The 9,939-nt window shown below is 43.9% G+C and overlaps 1 protein-coding gene across 4 annotated transcripts in view; it reads left to right on the top strand.

The window, feature by feature from the left end:
* Nucleotides 1-8,317: 8,317 nt before the first annotated feature.
* Nucleotides 8,318-9,939, top strand: part of CEP131 (centrosomal protein 131) — a 33,234-nt gene continuing 31,612 nt past the window's right edge. For 2 of the 4 annotated variants that reach the window (XM_058170053.1, XM_058170052.1), the window contains exon 1: nucleotides 8,318-8,686. The gene's annotated coding sequence lies outside the window, so the exon portion shown is untranslated. The remainder of the gene's footprint in view (nucleotides 8,687-9,939) is intronic. The other 2 variants (XM_058170055.1, XM_058170054.1) reach the window with 1 other exon arrangement.

Raw genomic sequence — 9,939 nt, 5'->3', positions numbered from 1 at the left:
TGTGAGCTTCTGTTTCCCTGGAAACAATGAAACAGAAGCTCACGAAAGAAAAAGAACTTGCCTCTTGCCACACTGTTGGTGTTGGGATGCCCTACCTCCTGCCAGCTGACCGGTCTTCAGGTCTGTGCTGCACATGCATGTCTATGCATGCTCTGTCGCGCACCTTTCAGTTTGGGCATGCGTGCACGCGCAGTTTGGGCACTCGGTGTTTAAAAGGTTCACCATCACTGGTCTAGAAGAATAAAGGTTACTGACTGTGCTAGTGACCTCTGCTGCCTGTTCTGGGAAGGAAAGCTAATTATGGTCCACATAAAACCACTGTGGCTCTTAAGCATCCTCACAAGTTGCCTAGTTGGGTGGCTTTGTGAACTTTGTGATCCTACTGCTACTTGAAACACAGGTAGCCCTGCTTTGCACCCAGCCTTCCCTTGTCTCTAACCATTCCCCCTGCAAACAGGAAGACTTGAATAAAGTTGTTGTCAGAAGCTTAGGTGGAGTTTTCAACACTCAGATCAACAGAAAATTATAAATGGTATTATGTGGGTCAATATCCAGATTTTATTTTACCTGGTAGCCCACAGACTCTTCTAAAACTTTGACCAGAAGAAGTAAAATCTCTTGATTGGGCAGGAATTCCAAACACAGGACTCATCATAATAATAATAATAATAATAATAATAATATTTTAATTTGTATACCGCCCTTCTCCCGAAGGACTCAGGGCGGTGAACAGGCAGATAAAATATAAATACACACAATAATTTAAAACAACCCTTAAAAAACTGATTTAAATGCCCAAAACGTTAAAAACATACTCCCCTATAAAATAACACAATTTTAAAAACCCATCTAATAAAAATAAAAATCAGGCTAGTCCAGCCATATGAAATAAATAAGTTTTAAGTTCGCGGCGAAAGGTCTTAAGGTCAGGTAATTGTCGGAGTCCGAGGGGAAGTTCGTTCCACAGGGTCGGAGCTCCCACAGAGAAGGCCCTCCCCCTGGGGGCCGCCAGTCGACACTGTTTGGCTGACGGCACCCTGAGGAGTCCTCTCTGTGGGAGCGCATCGGACGATGGGAGATAGAAGCCGGCAGTAGACGGTCCCGTAGATAGCCCGGTCCTAAGCCATGGGCGCTTTAAAGGTGGTAACCAATACCTTGAAGCGCACCGAAAACAACAGGTAGCCAGTGCAGTCTGCGCAGGATAGGTGTTATGTGGGAGCTCCGTGTCGCTCCCTCAATAACCCGCGCAGCCGCATTCTGAACTAGCTGAAGTCTCCGGGTGCTCTTCAAGGGGAGCCCCAAGTAGAGAGCATTGCAGTAGTCCAGGCGAGGTAACAAGGGCATGAGTGACTGTGCATAAGGCATCCCGGTCCAGGAAGGGCGCAACTGGCGGATCAGGCGAACCTGATAAAATGCTCTCCTGGAGACGGTCGCCAAATGGTCTTCAAAGGACAACCGACCATCCAGGAGCACGCCCAAGTTGCGTACCTTCTCCATCGGGGCCAATGATTCACCCCCGACAGACAGCCGCATCTGCAGCTGACTGTACCGAGGTGCCGGCATCCACAGCCACTCCGTCTTGGGAGGATTAAGTTTGGGGCTGTTCCTCCCCAACCAGACCCGTCGGCTTCCAGACACCGGGACAACACTTGACAGCTTCACTGGGGTGGCCCGGGGTGGAAAAGTACAGCTGGGTGTCATCAGCGTACAGTTGGTATCTCACCCCAAAGCCACTGATGATCTCACCCAGCGGCTTCATATAGATGTTGAACAGGAGGGGTGAGAGAATCGACCCCTGAGGCACCCCACATGAGGCACCTTGGGTCGATCTCTGCCCCCTGTCAACACCGTCTCGTCCGATCAGAGAGGTAGGAGGAGAACCACCGATAAGCGGTGCCTCCACTCCCAACCCTCCAACCGGCGCAGCAGGATACCATGGTCGATGGTATCAAAAGCCGCTGAGAGGTCTAATAGGACCAGGGCAGAGGTAACCCCTATCCTGGCCCTCCAGAGATCATCCACCAGTGCGACCAAAGCTGTCTCCGTACTGTATCCGGGCGGAAGCGGACTGGAGCAGGTCTAGATAGACAGCTTCATCCAGGTACTGGGGTAGCTGACATGCCACCACACTCTCTACAACCTTCGCCGTGGCGAAGATTGGAGACTGGCCGGTAGTTCCTAAAACAGCTGGGTCAGGAAGGCTTCTTGAGGAGGGTCTCACCACAGCCTCTTTCAAGGCAGCGGAAAGACCCCTCCGCAGAGAAGCATTTGTAATCCCTGGAGCCAGCCTCGTGTCACCTCCTGAGTAGCCAGTACTAACCAGGAGGCACGGATCCAATAAACATGTGGTGGCGTTCAGCCTGCCCAGCAACCTGTCCATGTCCTCGGGAGTCACAGGATCAAAGTCATCCCAAACCACCTCAACAAGACGGTCCTCGGAACCCTCGCCTGGATCTACCCAATTTTGATCCAATCCGTCCCGAAGCTGAACGATTTTGTCGTATAGATAACCGTTAAACTCCTCGGCACGCCCTTGTAGGGGGTCCTCCCGCCCCTCCTGTTGGAGGGCGGCGGGTCACCGAAACAGGGCGGCGGGCGGTTATCTGCCGGCGCAATGAGGAGGAAGCGTGGGGCAACCGCAGCCCTCATTGCCACTAGGTAGGTCCTACTATAGGACCTAACTAGTGTCCGGTCAGCCTCAGAGCGGCTGGATCTCCAGGCACTCTCTAGGCGTCTTCTCCGGCGCTTCATCTCCCTCAGCTCCTCGGAAAACCAAGGAGCTGGTTGAGACTGCGTACCATGGTATCGATTGTCCCCCAAATAGCCCTCCAAAACTGTGGTTATCACATGACATGGCAAGACAGCATACAAGATTTAAAGGGCTACTGGTCATGCAAAAAATATATATATTTTAAATAAAAAGTCGGGTACTCTAAATAAATTGTGCTTTTTTCTCCTGAGGTCTTGCATTCATTTTTTATTTAAGGATTCTTATATTTAAAAATATATTGAGAATCTTGCCACAAATCTGATAGACAATACAAATTACATTGTATTTGTTTAATTGCAATATTTCTCAACCTTGACAGCTTGAAGATGTGTGGACTTCAACTCCAAAAGCTGGCTGATGAATTCTGGGTGTTGAAGTCCACATATCTTCAACTTGTCAAAGTTCAGAAACCTGGTCTAATAGCTGATAATTTGTTGGATTCAAATGAGTTAGTCAGTGCTGAGGGAATATTCCTGCATTTTCATGCATTGTGTATTTGTACATTATAGTATAGGACTGAGCTCAAGCCCTGAAATACGATTGTGCCCTACTAGTTACACAGTGCCTACACAGTAGAAATAGCCAACACTACTGAGACTGTTTCGTAGACAGTTTTCTATAGATCAGCACCCCTAATGGATGTGATGGATCACAGCTTCCATCACCAAGCACTTCTATGTTGAAGGTGATGATAATTGTAATCCCAATAATTTGAACAAGCACCAGAAGAATGGTAACTGTTAATGGTAAAATACTTACCGGTATATTCAGAATAGTTCATCTGGTTTTGTAGGACCCCAAGTCAAATATTTTTGTCTGGCCATTTCTAAACAGGACACAGTATAGCAAGAGAGAATGGCACAAGTAGTCCTTGATTTATGACTACAATTGAGCCCAAAATTTCCAATGCTAAGCAAGACAGCTGTTAAATGAGGTCTTCCTCATTTTATGACTTTTCTTGCCACCCTGCGGATTGTTAAGTTAGTAACATGGTTCTTAAGTGAATGTAGCTTCCTCCGTTGATTTTGATTGCCAGGCCACAAAAGGTGACCACATGGCCCCGGGACACAGCAACTCTCATAAATACCAATTTCCAAGCAACTGAATTTTGATCATGTAACCACAGGGATGCTGCAACAGTCATGTGAAAAATGGTCATGGTCACTTTTCAGGGCAGTTGTGACTTTGGTTATAAGTTAAGGACTATCTGTAATATGGTGGCTGGTTGGTATGTCTATGGTAAATGGATGCTCATGACTTTGAGGCAGCTAACCTTCATATAGAAAAATATGCCTGCTGTATCAAGGAATTAATTTCCCAGTAATTGTTATTAGTTATTTGAGTGGGTGAGGTGGGGGAGACTGGGTTTCTGAGAACAGTTTCTGTAACTGTGGTGTTGCCATGGAGTTTTGATGGCTGGGCAATCTGCCTAGTCACTTTTATTGTCTGAAATCAAGGACCTTGGACTTCAGTTCACACCAGAAATGAATTAGTCTTTATTTTTCAAAACAGTCTACACAGAGTCCAATAATCCTCTATTTGCTCCTTTAAATGGTTCCTGGACAAAACAAAGTTTTACGATTGAGTTCTGTTCAAAGCTGAAAAGCATTTCAGGACATAGTTATGTTTAGGATCTCTTTCTCTCTTTAGTGATTGAGTAACATGGTCAATCTGGCAATAAATCACATAAAATCAGCATTTTTGAGATTTGGGGCAGTAACACATCTGTACTTTGCCTAGCAATCTAATTTCAAGAATTGCCACATTACATGGGATGTTTATTTTGAGACAGAAGCAATTCAGTTTTTAGAAAATGCCTTTTAAAACTATCAAGCAAGCAAGTCTGAATCCAAGGAATCGCATTACGTTGAGGAAGATATGTTTCTTTTTATCTGCATGTTTTTAAAAAACATTCTTTTCCATCTATGAGGAAATTATATTTATTGTGCTTATACTATATATTATGGAATGTAATGATTCACAGCAGGACCAAGTCCTGTAAACTTATCTTCTTCCCACTGCAGCACCATGATAGGATGATGTTTTTCCTATTGACTGATGATGTGCAGATCAGAAAGGATAGCAAAGCTAAGAGATCCTTCAATTATTTTGCTCATCATCTGCTGCACTCACATCAGGAAGGGTGATTTAATACTTTAATTCCCCTTAAGGCTAATCAAGTATTCAAACTTTTTATTGTAGGAATTCGTATTGCCTACAATTGTAACTAAACATCCTATTTTTCAGATTGACTAGGATATATTAGGAGCATTTAAACTACCTTAATTATTATCAATATTGGAATATGCTTTATATAATCCTAAATACTAAATGCAGCACAGGTAATCCTTGAATTTACAACAGTTCATTTAGTGATTGTTCAAAGTTACAGCACTAAAAAAAGTGACTTATGAGAGTTTGCACACTTACGACTGTTGCAGCATCCTTATGGTCACATGATCAAAATTCAGACGCTTGGCAACTGGTTCATATTTATGACAGTTACAATGTGCTGGCATCTTGTTTTCTGTTTTTGCAACCTTCTGACAAGCAAAGTCAATGGGGAAGCCAGATTCACTTAATAACAGCGTTACTAACTTAACTGCAGTGATTCACTTAACAACTGTGGCAAGAAAGGTCGTAAAATGAGGCAAAACTCACTTAACAAATGTTTCACTTAGCAACAGAAATTTTGGGCTCAATTGTAGCTGTAATTCAAAGATTACCTGTAGTGCATCTTGAAGCCAACATGCCAAAGTATTAAGGCTCGGCCTTAATCTTAAAACTAGTGGACTAGGAGTCTGATCTCAGGTTTTAGAAACAAGTTTGATTCTACAGGCCATTGAAAAAGCCCCAGTTGATATGTGCTTGAGAGGTGTGTGTGTGTGTGTGTGTGTGTGTTCCTGTTGGTTATAGTGTGTGCCTCTGTCACAAGGGCAATTTTAATTGTCCTTATGCCTTTTGGCTTGTCTTTGTTGTGTAGATGGTGTCTGGGCAGCCTCTTTGTGGGTTTGAGGAAGTAGGTATGAATGAGTTCTTTGGCTAATTATTCTATTCTAATTCTAATTATTCTATTCTAATTATTAGTCCATGTAATTGGTTTTACTATTTATCAGTTGATTGAACAATCTTTGCAACCAATCTTTGTTATAATGTACCTATTTGATTGCAACATAATTTCAAGTCTTCGTGAATTATTTGTAGCAGTGGAAGAAAGAATCATCTATAATTACCAATTATTAAAATTCTTCCCAGATTTTTTTTTTCTACAAAAAGTAAAATTTCCTCCACTATTAGTATAGAAGGGTGTTTCCACACTTATAGACCCTGGTCTGTCTTTTAAATCCTTCCCTCTCCTTCTCTGGGATTTCCTTCTATTGCTATTTTCTTTTTTATTAATGGGCAGCTGATAAACCACTGGCACCTTCCCAAGGTTGGCCTTGATTGTGCCTCTTCTTCTCCCCCCCCCCACTTCCCCCAGACCCTTCAATCTCTGTGAAGAAAATTCCTTCTTTTATTGGTCTACTTTTTATAGCTATGGCTCTTCCAAACCCACACATCCCTCCTCCATCTGTTTCAAGGTTGCAGCTTTCATAAGCAATTTTGCAGTGCTGACACTGGGCCAAAAGGCTTCAATAGGAGGGGAGGAAAGTATTCCAGGTGCCTGCAATTTTCTCAGCAGCTTATTCTTCCACACCCTGTTGTGATTGGGTAATGGGTTCCTGTGTCTTTACCCAAAGATAAACCACTTTTATCCAATTTGGGGTAATGTACACAGGTTTGGGAAGCACTGCCTTAGACGTTAATATGGAATGACAAACATTATTGCATGTATTTAAAAGCATTTTTAAATTATGTTCCAAAAACAATAGCTACAAGAGAAACTATGGATTTACTAAAGGAAGATTGATCTTGAAAAGAGAGCTACCCCAATTAGTTTTGGATAACATGTTTTGTTTATGGGATAGCTTTTATAATCAAAATATGTTATCTTGCATCTCTTTATTTGCTTAAAATTGGGGTGAATTTATATTTCTCATAAGTAATATGTCGTGGTTATTTCTTTTTAGTACTTGGTGTCTTTTTTTCTTTTTGCTGTAATACTCATTTGGATTTTTACAACCCAGATCTGATAGCCAGATCTGACAGACTTCAGTAAAAAGTAAGCCAGCATAAATCTGATTAAAATTACAGAACATTTTATTTTTATGTACCTAAATCCTATCATTTTAGGTGGGTTGTTTGGTTTTTTTTTGCTCTGCAGTGTCACCATGTATTTTCGTATTTACAACTACTTCTTGTGACCCTTAGTACAATTGGTTGCTATTTTAGAACCTAGTTACAGGCAGCTTCATATTGGTGGCTAATGAACAAATGGTTACTGCAAACAAATGACACCTATTATTTCCAGCATGTGGTTGGTTGTATGGCTGTTGAGATAGTTTCTTTGTGGAGGATTTTTTTTTTTTTGCAATTCACAGTATAATATCAATTACTGATGCATATGCACTGCTGGGTAGAGAAAGAGAATAGCCTCGATACTGTATTTCCACAACGGTGACTGGGTAACATAAATCCCTAGAAAGAAATGGTTGAACTCAGGCTAGCCGAACAGCAGATAGTAGAACAGATAAAGCACCGAGCGTTGTCTCGTCTACCAAAACTGGGAAGAATAGTCTGAATCATATTTATGTTTCGTGGTTATGTGTACCTAACGCCAGTTTCTGTGGAATTTAGGCTACAATTCGCAGCTCTCGCGATTGCCTTCGAATAATAACTGGTTTCTTCCTTGCCCTTTTCAACACTTCGTTTGCAATTACGACTAAGCCCATTGCGAAATGAAACAAGCGGGGGAAGCAATGGATGTAGCAAAGCCGGTTTAGTTACTCGATTCGATTAGTAGGACCCAGCCGCGTAGTTTCGGTGCAACAACGCTCAAATACTAGGAGACAATCGGGGGATGAGGAAGAGGCGCCAGCATGCCTGCCGGGTGTTATCTCGCCCCATCCCCCCCCCCTCTCTACAGTACTTGGGGGGAGGGGAGTTTTGCTTTGAAGTGCCTTCGCACTAATATTTCTCCCCCAAAGGGTAAAGTAGCGAGGGGAGGGGAGCTGAGATGCAACACCACCGCGGAGGACCCACTGCTTAGCGCCGCCCACCCCATCCATAACCGGAGCTTCGAAACAAACGCTCGGCTTGGTCCCTGGTTTTTGTTTTTTTTTGCAAGCTAAAAGCGGCCCCAAAAAGGGGGGGGTGGTTCCGAGAGGGAGAAGAGGCGGGTCTTTAGGGGAGGCTCCTCCTCGGCACGCGCTTTCGGCTCCCACCGCTGCCCCCCTCCCTCCACTCCACTCCCACCATCTCCACCACTACCGTCCCTCCCTCTCCGCTTCTCCTTGCTCTGTCAACCTAGCTCCGGCAACTGAAGGACACGGAGATTAGCCGATGAGGAGGCCGCGTCTCCCAAAACCGGCCAATAGGAGCATCGAGGAGGGGCGGGAAGCTCGGCCAGAGTCAAGTGCGCGTGCGGATGGTTGCTAGCGGCGCTTCCCCCTCTAACCCCCCCCCCCCCGCCCTTCTCACTTTTGTTGTGGCTCGGAGGGAAGGAGGGAGCTGCGGTGTCGGCAACAGCGACGGGAAGCGCCCCCACCCTCCATCGACGCCTCCTCCCCGTTTTGGTTTTGGTGGGGCGGGGTGGGGGAGAGGAAGGAGGAATGACCTCCCCTTCCCCTTAGGCGCTAAGCCTCCTTGCTCGGGAAGGAGGGGAGCTGTCCCTTGTGGACGTGGGCACCGAGCTAAACGAGGAGCCCCTCTCCCTACTTCCACCGCCAAAGCCCAGGAAGAAAGATAAAGCAGCCCCTCCATCCCTTGAACCTCCCAAAAGGGTCCGCCGGGGAAGGAACCACGCGCCTGTCGCTGGTAAGTGTGTATGTGTGCCAGATGAAGGGTATAAAAGATTCCCCCACCCTTCCTAATTCCCTCTTATCTGCGATATGGAGGGGAAGCCTACCCGGTTCCCCCATTTGTGTTTGTGGGGGTGAGTGGGTTCCCCCACTTTTTTCCCTGGATGCTGCAGCCTCGTCTCCTTGTTTTTGCCGAAGCTTTTTGCAGAGCTTTCCTTGCAAGGCTTCGTTCTTTTAAAGGGGACCCAAGATGCTTTCTCCCCGCGATTAGACAAAGTCTCCTTAAAAAGAGGGAAGGGTCCTGCTTTACTTTTCCCATCTGTTCTCCCTGGCCTCCTTTCAGCAGTTTGAGAAATTCGGGAACTTTCAAAGCGTTGCTTCAAGCTGCTTTATTGTTGGTATCCCCAAAGACCATCTATCAAAGATTATTGCCTCCTGACCCAACGTTTGAAAGTTGGCTAAATTTATTTGTGCAGAACTTTACCAATCATACAGTACACCGTGCGTAAAGTGGACAATGATCATTTTTGTTTTTAAAATGCTATTAATGTTTTTCTGCAAAAGAACTGGAAATTAAGGCCACTTGATAGTCCTCATAATTACAATACTCAAGAATCTGTATTTAAGTATAGTATTGGCGTCCATACTAACTTTTTTTAAAAAAACATCACTATTATATGAATGCTTACAGTAATTTGTTAAATATGTATATTGGCAGGCTTGGGGAAAAATGCATGCTAATATTTTAAAAATCCAATGTCTTTTCTTTTTTGTTCAAGTTCTGTGCTTTTATTTTTCTGTCCAACAGGCGCAAATCATTTTGCCAAATTAATACATAAAAGTACATCCTTTCAATGCTTTGCTACATTAAATGTAGAAGTTTCCTTATTTAGCAACCAAGTTGGAAGCGATATGATCACTAAGTGAACACATAACTGAGAATGAGAAATTACTCTTGCTCCTGTATGCATTGTCAGGTGCATAAATTTGGTTATAAGTGTGTCCAAAAATCCTTAGGTTGCAAAAATCCATATGGCCATCATATGGTAGCAAATATTTTTTGCAGCCTAGATCTAGTAAACTTATAATACTTACTGATACGTGGTTTTCACACTTGATGTGATTGGGGTCACAGAACCAACCACAGGAATAATAAATGTCTCTGTAGATTGCAAATATTTCACTATGTATGGTGGCTGAATCTATGTTTATGTCTTTGTGGAATTTCAAGGATGATTCATTTTTTCTGGTAAATACAATATGTTTCTC

Source organism: Ahaetulla prasina, chromosome 2 (genome assembly GCF_028640845.1).
Source record: "Ahaetulla prasina isolate Xishuangbanna chromosome 2, ASM2864084v1, whole genome shotgun sequence".
In the NCBI taxonomy this organism is placed as follows: Eukaryota; Metazoa; Chordata; class Lepidosauria; order Squamata; family Colubridae; genus Ahaetulla; species Ahaetulla prasina.
Note: the sequence above shows the minus strand (reverse complement) of the source record. Positions and strands in the feature narration are given on the sequence as shown.